The sequence below is a fragment of the Pongo abelii genome, chromosome 1, assembly GCF_028885655.2.
Source record: "Pongo abelii isolate AG06213 chromosome 1, NHGRI_mPonAbe1-v2.0_pri, whole genome shotgun sequence".
In the NCBI taxonomy this organism is placed as follows: Eukaryota; Metazoa; Chordata; class Mammalia; order Primates; family Hominidae; genus Pongo; species Pongo abelii.
In genome coordinates this window covers 69,709,968-69,719,167 of record NC_071985.2, presented here as the reverse complement: position 1 = coordinate 69,719,167, position 9,200 = coordinate 69,709,968, and the positions used below count along the sequence as shown (strand labels likewise).

Sequence of the window (9,200 nt, the reverse complement as noted above, 5' to 3'; positions counted from 1 at the left end):
TGGCATGATCTCAGCTTACTGCAACCTCTGCCTCCCAGGTTCAAGCAATTCTCCTGCCTCAGCCTCCCAAGTAGCTGGGACTACAGGCACGTGCCCCCACACCCAGCTAATTTTTGTATTTTTAGTTGAGACGGGGTTTCACCATGTTGGCCAGGATGGTCTCTATCTCTTGACCTTGTGATCTGCCAACCTCGACCTCCCAAAGTGCTGGGATTACAGGAGTGAGCCACCGTGCCTGGCCAATGTTGTGTAATCTTTAAGGGTGTGATCATGTAAGTGGCAACCCAATGTTTTAGAGCAATTTTTTTTTTTTTTTTTTTTTTTTTTTTGCAAAATGCTTTATTGTTAATGCCAACATAAAATTCAAACAGTTAGTCATTGGCACCTGCAACTGATACTCTACTATTTGCAAAAGGCTTCCCTTCTTCCACTCCCAGCCAGGCCCATAAGATTATAACTATATCCATGAAATGATATAATCAATCATTAAATGGGCCATTTCCACCTTGATATCCAGATGTTTTTCTTAAAGGATGAATAGCACTTGAGTGTACTGAAATCAACCATGATTGACAGGGCCCACCCCAGCCTTTCTATATGATTTCAGGAGATCTTGGATCACAGCAAGAATCTGATCCTTGTATACAGAGGGAAACTGAGGTCCAGAGAGGGGAAGTGTTGTCCCAATGTCACACAGCACGTTAGGACCGAAACAGTAGCCCCATTTCAGACCCCATTCCAACATTTTTCCCATGCAGGATGAACTGACAGTTGTTGCTGATAGGTGGGGGGCCAGCCTTGGACCTGTGCTTCCTGGTGGCCCTCATCCACTGGAACAACCCTCCTACTGAGCTTTGTGGCACTGAGCTGGGCATCAAGGGCCTGGACTCTGGACCTCTCTTTGGCACTACCATGCTGGTGAACTTGAGCAAGTCATCCAGCGTCTCTGGATCTCAGTGCTAATCTTCACTGATGAATAGTGAAGGCAAGATTGAATGTTCTCCAAATTTCCCCAAGGTACCTGTATCTTGCAGTTGTGTGGGTGGAAGAAATCATCATAGAGTAATATTATTTGTAATGCCTCATTAGTCAACTAAACCTGTGTAAATCACTAGCTACCAGCATACAGATGGGCCATAGCATTGCCCCCTTCATCTCCCACCCTGAGGCCTGTAGATTTCAGGAGAAGCCCCACCTCAGGGGCGGTTCACTTTGCCAAGGAAGAGGATATTGTTATCCACAATGAACATCAGAAAGGGCCTGTTGAACACTATCCTCTGAGAGTTCAGGCGGGCCGACCTGAATGTGAAGATTGTCCCCGTGGCTGCCGCTGCTCTGGTTCCCGACTCATCCACCTCCACCACAGCTTTGTGCACCATCTCAGACACCTGGATATTTGAGTGGTTGCTGATGCCAGACAGATCAGCATGGGAGGTGAAGACGTTACTGATCCCCAGCTTGGGGAGGACTTTCTCCAGCTGATAGGAGCCCTCAATGGAGAATTTGGGAAGGCAAAGCTCGAGCTGCCTCTTTTTGAATATCTTAAGCCACTTCCTCAGCGTTTTCTCACTCAGTCCATTCTCCACCTGCTGCATCTTTCCCTCACTGGGGAGAATGAACAAAGCTGTGGCATTGCCTTGGTAGGGGACCCCCACCACCCTGCAGGAGAGGTTCCGGTCCAGGAGGTAGTGATACTAATCCTCGCGGCTCATCATGGGTACCCGCACCACAGTCTCCGAGGTCACGTAGAAGTCTTGCTCTTGGGTGCCTTTGTGGTTGAAGCTTGTCTCCCACTTAGCTCCCAGACAGGGCGGCCGGGCAGAGGTGCTCCTCACTTCCCAGACGGGGCGGCAGCCAGGCAGAGGCGCTCCTCACCTCCCAGACGGGGTGGCCAGGCAGAGGCGCTCCTCACTTCCCAGCCGGGGCGGCCGGGCAGAGACGCTCCTCACTTCCTCCCAGACGGGGTGGCAGCCAGGCAGAGGCGCTCCTCACTTCCCAGACGGGGTGGCCAGGCAGAGGCGCTCCTCACTTCCCAGACTGGGCGGCCAGGCAGAGACGCTCCTCACTTCCTCCCAGACGGGGTGGCAGCCAGGCAGAGGCGCTCCTCACCTCCCAGACGGGGCGGCCGGGCAGAGGCGCTCCTCACTTCCTCCCAGACTGGGCGGCCGGGCAGAGGCGCTCCTCACCTCCCATACGGGGTGGCGGCCAGGTAGAGGCGCTCCTCACTTCCTCCCAGACGGGGTGGCGGCGGGGCAGAGGCGCTCCTCACCTCCCAGACGGGGTGGCCAGGCAGAGGCGCTCCTCACTTCCCAGACGATGGGCGGCCGGGCAGAGACGTTCCTCACTTCCTATACGGGATGGCGGCGGGGCAGAGGCGCTCCTCACTTCCCAGACGGGGCGGCCGGGCAGAGGGGCTCCTCACATCCCAGACGATGGGCGGCCGGGCAGAGACGCTCCTCACTTCCTATACGGGGTGGCGGCCGGGCAGAGGCGCTCCTCACTTCCCAGATGGGGCAGCCGGGCAGAGGGGCTCCTCACATCCCAGACGATGGGCGGCCAGGCAGAGACGCTCCTCACTTCCTAGACGGGGTGGTGGCGGGGCAGAGGCTGTAATCTTAGCACTTTAAGAGGCCAAGGCAGGAGGCTGGTAGGTGGAGGTTGTAGCGAGCCGATCACGCCACTGCACTCCAGCCTGAGCACCATTGAGCATTGAGTGAGCGAGACTCCGTCTGCAATCCCAGCACCTCGGGAGGCCGAGGCGGGCAGATCACTCGAGGCCAGGAGCTGGAGACCAGCCCGGTCAACACGGCGAAACCCCGTCTCCACCAAAAATACAAAAACCATTCAGGCGTGGCGGCGCGCGCCTGCAATCCCAGGCACCCGGCAGGCCGAGGCAGGAGAGTCACAGGAGCCTGAGGCAGGGAGGTTGCAGCGAGCCGAGATCACGGCAGTACAGTCCAGCTTCGGCAACAGAGGGAGACTGAAAAAAGAAGGAGAGGGAGACCGAAGAAAGGGGAGACGAGGGAGAGGGGGAGGGGGAGGGGGAGGGGAAGGGCAATTTTTTTTTTAAGTGCTGAGATTACAGGTGTGAGGCACTGCGCCCAGCCGGAAGGAAAATAACTGCTTGTTTCTGCCTGATTTCCAACTAGGGACCTTTCACGTGTTAGGTGAATGTGATAACCAGTACACTATGGAAACACCCTCTCATTTTTGTTTTTTAAGAAAATAATGGGCCAGGCACAGTGACTCACGCCTGTAAGCCCAGCACTTTGGGAGCCTGAGGCAGGTGAATCCCTTGAGCCCAGGAGTTTGAGACCAGCCTGGGCAACATGGCGAAACCCCATCTGTACAAAAAATACAAAAATTAGCCTGGCATGGTGGTGCATGCCTGTAGTCCCAGCTACTCCGGGGGCTGAGGGTGGGAGGATTAGTTGAGGCTCCAGTGAGCCATGATCATACTACTGGACTCCAGCCTGGGCAACAGAACAAGACTCAGTTTCAGAAAAGAGTTAATTTTAAATTTAGTTAAAAATAAGCTGCCCACTTTGAAAAAGCAAAGATCTAATGTGGAAGTTTGGAGATCAACTCTTACTCTTATTATTGTGGGTTAAAGAAATAGTGGAAAAAACAAGCAACTCCAGATGTTGAAGTCATTTTGAAAGTACTGATTCACAGTAATTTAAGTGCTAACTGAATTAGCACTTAAATAACACACACACACACAACCCAGGAAAATCAAACTTTCAAGTTACTTTATTCAAAGGCAAAACTTTGTGGAAATAAGTAGTCCTGCCGTAGAACTGCCTAGCAATGGTCCCGGCTGCCTCTGAAAACAGACAGCCCCCGAGACCTGCTATGTTCACAAGGAGGCCAGATGGCTGTCATCCAGGGATGCCGCAGACATAATTCGGCAAGTGTTGGGCCGTTGGGCTTGAAGAGCTCTAAGATGCCTTCCAATCTGATGATATGATCCTGTGATGCTAAGAGGTGCATGAGTCTTGATTCTTGAGCTGGCTGGAGGAACAGCCAGGACTTGGAAATGCGGCAAGAGTGGGACAGGCCTCCTGGGCCTGGAGAATCACATAGAAAGTGCATAGGCCATAACTCCAGCCTTATTCCAGCCACCAGTGGCTGAAGCAGAAGGCTGGTGCCTCGGTTTCTGGATCGTTTTCAAAGGCTTTTCCTTTCTTCCCGAGTGTTCATCACAGGAGACCATGTGGCAAATGTAATAGAGTCTGTAGAGTGCCGCGGAAGAGCAGGAAGTACATAAAAAGCCAGGAACCATTACAGATGAGGGGTAAGTGGGGCCTTGACAGCAGCAGAACTGTGAGTATCTAGCCAGCTGCCCACACCAATAACAGGCCCAGTCGTCTAACCAGGCCTGACAGAGCCACCACGGGCTGCTCAGCTGCTCCCGAGAGCGGATGCCACCTCCTCAGCCCTGCTGACCCAGGGAAGATGTGCTCAGGTTTCTTCCATTCTTGGGCCGGGGCAGTGGATTGGATCACTTAGAAATTCTTTCACTCACTTCAATCTTGTAACAGATATTTACTAAGAAGTTATAATATGCCAGGTGCTGTACTTCCAGCTGGAAATATAACAGTGCGCTAGACCATCTCTTGGCTGTCAGTAGAGAGGAGTAAAAGGGCCCGAGGACCTCACAGAAATGTCTCCGCACAGTGATTTCATGTCTGCCCCTGACAGCCAGGGACTCCCTCTCTGTTTCCCTACAGGAAGTCATCTGTGTGGTTAAATAACTTGCCCAAGGTCTCCAAGCTGGTGGGGAGTGTCCACCCAGCGCTGGGGCACTGATGGTCCTCGGAGAGTGAAGCTAATGTGAATCAGCAGTTCTCAAATGCTTTCTAAGAGCCACTGGAGAGGGTCCCCAGGAGTAGGTGGCTGGGACATGGTGGAAGTTCCCCAGCCCCATGAAGGACGGGAGTGTGTTTTATCAGGAGTGGTGTTGTCATGAAGATGGCTGGAATTCCAAGGAGGGAACTGACCCCTATGCCCACGGGGGTTCGGGGAGAGAGTGTTCTCAGGAAACAGGGGCCTTGTCAGTTGTCAATGCTATTTGGTGTGTCCAAAGCCAGAAACTTGAGCAGCCTCCACTGGGAGGGTGCCAGGCCATCTGCAACCCCAGCCAGCTTCCCGGACTCCCCACGTGCCTTCAGATGCTAAGCCTGTGCCCTGGAAATTGGGCAAGCGTCAGGGGTTGGAGAGGGGCTCGTTGGAACACATCTCTGGGCAGGAGCCGCCCCTCAAGGGAGACCCTGGGCTGAAGAGTGTCGGCAGAACAGGCCACAACCCACTGCCCAGCTAACACAGCTGGGGAACATCCTCATGCTCTCTTTCCCTCCCTCAGAGGTCTTCCCTTTCTGAGCACCCCCTCCCCTTTGCTCCCCCAAAGAACACAAATCCCTTGCTCTTTGCGGGAGTGCAACCACCCTAGCAACATAAGTACTTTGGTTTAAGGGTGAAGCTCACTTGGGCCCGGAATTCAGGGCACATGGTGGGCCTTAGGAGAGCCTGTGAGAGAGGGTCCCCTAAACCAGAATAACTCATGCCACCGGTCAGAGACAACGCTTTATACACCACTACGTGTTCTCAGAGCTCATTTTATTTAACTTTTATTTTCAGCTTAGGAGTCCACGTGCAGGTTTGTTATATTAGTAAACTTGTGTCATAGGGGTTTGTTGTATAGATTACTGCGTCACCCAGGTATTAAGCCTAAGTACCCAGTGGTGACTTTTCCTGATCTTCTCCCACCTGCCACCCTCCATTTCCCGACAGACCCCAGTGTTGTTCCCCTCTGTGTGTCCACGTGCTCTCATCATGTAGCTCCCACTTATAAGTGAGAGCACGCGGTATTTGATGTTCTGTTCCTGAGTTAGTTTGTGTAGGATGATGGCCTCCAGCTCCATCCATGCTCCTGCTCAGAGCTCATTTTAAATTGCTTGTGCTTGTGTTTCTCCATGTTCTAGAAACAGCACTGGCTCTCCTCAGAACACATTGTGTGTGCATAATAAAGTTTTGTTAAGCAAATGAAATAATTTTATAGTCAGAAATTGAGGGAAATCAAGCAAACTCTTTCACTGATCAACATGAAGGAGAGGAGGGAGCATCTCCTCATGGACAGATGGCCAGCAGGGGCCAGAGGAGGGCCCAGCCGGCTGAGACGGGCCTGTGGTGCCACTGGTGCTAGGAAATAATGGATTGGCAAGTGGGCCCTGGAAGGCCCTCAGATCTAGACCCTTCTGCCAAAGTGTGGAGACAGTGTGAAGTGTATGAATACGGCCAACAGCTCACGATGGCCCTGACATTTGTGGTTTTTTATTTTGTTTTTTGTTTGTTTGTTTTTGAGACAGAGTATCTCTCTGTTGCCCAGGCTGGAGTGCAGTGCCACCATCTCGGCACACTGCAACCTCCGCCTCCCAGGTTCAAGTGGTTCTCCTGCCTCAGCCTCCAGGTGCACATCACCACGCCCTGCTAATTTTTGTATTTTTAGTAGAGACGGGGTTTCGCCATGCTGGCCAGGCCGGTCTCAAGCTCCTGGCTTGAACTGATCCACCAGCCTTGGCCTCCCAAAGTGCTGGGATTACAGGCGTGAGCCACCGCACCTGGCCAACATTTGTTGAACTCTTAGAACATGTGCTAAAGCAACACAGTAGCCTAAGGTGCATGTTATTTTTATGATGCCCACTCACGGGTGGATTTATTTGACCATTTACCATATGTTCCATTAGTTTACCATTACACGGCATCATCAGACACCAGCCACTTGTCTTCTCCATCCCTACTCCCTGGGTCCGAACCCTGCTGACTTAGACCCTCTCTCTTGTCCATCTCCTCACTTGTATTCCTGGCCTCTTGCTCCCCCGTCATCTCCTCCACCTGTCACCATCCTTCCTGTCTCCCAGCCCCTCCAGTCCAGCCTCCTGACTACCCCAGTGCCCAGTGCTCTCCCCCACCTGACCTCTGACCTCCCTTGTCCCTGCTCCAGACTGAAGCAGGGTAAATCTGTCTCTGTCCCTGGGGTGCTGCTTGTCCTTTTCTCCATGTGTTCCATGAAGCTGCCCACCCCCTCTGTGCTCCAGGAGAGACTCAATGTGCTTGTCCCTCCGGGCCACTGTCAAAGAGCTTGGGGGCTGTGAATGGTGAGAGGGGGATTGAGAGGGGAGTGGGTCAGTTGGACCTCCGGCCTGGCTCCCCCAGTGGAGGGACAGAGCTCACCAGACTCTGGGTGGAAGTGTTGGGCCGAGCTAATCACCTAAATGGACGCAGGCTGTTGAGAGACAGGCTCTATTCCCTAATAGAATTTGCCCTCAAGTGCAATTTAATTTTCTCTGAGGCGGTCTCCAGCCCCTCTGCTACCCTCCCCCTAGGCAGACCCTCATTTCCCCAGCTTCCGAGGGGGAGCAGAGCACCTTGTCTTAGAGAAAAGAGGAGCTGGGCATCCCCGGGGCTCTGTGCGCTACCTCAGGTTTGGCCTCCTTCTGGGGAACGCCCCGGCCCACCCAGGGCACCCCTTCTCCAGGTTCCTCCTCACAGGGAGGCTACCTCCACCCACAGACGCCCTGATTTCTGTAGAGCCCTGGGCCCTGCCAGGATCTCTGCTCCCAGGCTGTTCCTCCTCCAAACCCTCACCGTGAAGGCAGATTCTTCCCCTGACCTCTGGTAAGTGCACATGCTTCGAGAATTCTCTTTGTTCTGCTTAGTGCCCTGCGCTTACTGAGGGGGACCAGTCAGAAGGAGGGGAGGGCGACGTGGACACACAAGCAGGGGCCTCTGTGGAGGGGCAGAGATTCACTCAGAGCCCTGCGGTTTGGGGTGCAGCCCAGCTCTCAAGCGCCCTGGGCCCCCTCGTGGCTCACCAGTGCCTCTCCCAGGGCTGGATTTCCCTCCAGCTGACCCCTACCCCAGACCTCAGATCACAGGCCCTGAAACCTGACCTAGTCACTGGGAGTGGGCTGCCGTGGGGGTCCAGGCTCGGGGTGCACGTTCTTTCTGGGTGGCAGACAGGGCCGCTGTGGAGGTCCAGGCTCGGGGTGCACGTTCTTTCTGGGTGGCAGACAGGGCCGCCGTGGAGGTCCAGGCTCGGGGTGCACGTTCTTTCCGGGTGGGAGGTGGTGCATCTTCAGATGTGGCGCTCCAGCTCTTTCTGTGAAACTCCTCTGGGCTGCTTGGGGCTGCTTCTCCCAGGTGACTTAAGAGGCTTAAGGAGGGCTGTGCAGGTTCATGTCTGGTCTGTGCCCCATGGCCATGAGTTTACCCCAGGCAGAGGTGGGGCGAGGACCCCAAAGAGAAGCTGAGGAGGTGATGTGAACTGTAGAAGGCGAGCAGAGGAAAGGAGTGGGGCCCATGGGGTCAGCCCGGGCGGCTTTCCCGGTTAGCAGGAAGCCTGCGGGATGCAGTGTTCCAGAACTTCAGGCAATCCTGTGACCCATCCCTCTCTAGCCCCGTCCTCTTATCTGGCAAAACCTGGGGAGGGAGCACTGGAATTCCTTTTTCTTTGCCACCAGAGTCTTGAAAAAAGCAGAGCGTGGGGCGGAGGATGACAAAGAATGGGTGGGTGGCAGGTCAGGGTCAACTGCAAGGGGGAGATTGTCATTCTTCAGGCACAGCCACCTGCTCAGCTCCCACCTGTGCAGCTGACATCTCCTTCTCAGTGTGAGGTGGGCCCACTGCTCATGTGGCTCCATCTGCGGGCAGCCTTCCGTTCATCCACCCGGCAGTGCTTATTAGGCCCTTACTTGGTACCAGGAACTGTGCTAGGGGATAGGAGGAAAGGGGACGGCTCTGTGTATGTGTGCGTGTGTGTGGACAGTACCATACACCTGAGTGGGGACTCCAAAAGGGGGTAGGAGGGAGGACACAACGGCGTGAAAAACTACCTACTGGATATGACGTTCACTATTTGGGTGATGGGTTCACTAGAAGCCCAAACCCCAGCATTACACAATACACCCATATAACAAACTCACACAGGTACCCCCGAATCCATTTTTTAAAAAAGTACCATACAAGTCAGAGCACCCTAGAACAGCGCTGCGCAATGGAAATATAATGTCAGCCACTTATGTAATATTTATTTATTTATTTATTTATTTATTTATCTGAGACAGAGTCTCGCTCTGTCGCCTAGGCTGGAGTGCAGTGGCGCAATCTCGGCTCACTGCAAGCTCCGCCTCCCGGGTTCA

General features: G+C 53.9%; 1 pseudogene; it reads right to left on the bottom strand.

The window, feature by feature from the left end:
- Positions 1-756: 756 nt before the first annotated feature.
- LOC100937378 (plasma serine protease inhibitor-like) lies at positions 757-7,689 on the bottom strand (annotated as a pseudogene).
- Positions 7,690-9,200: the final 1,511 nt, after the last annotated feature.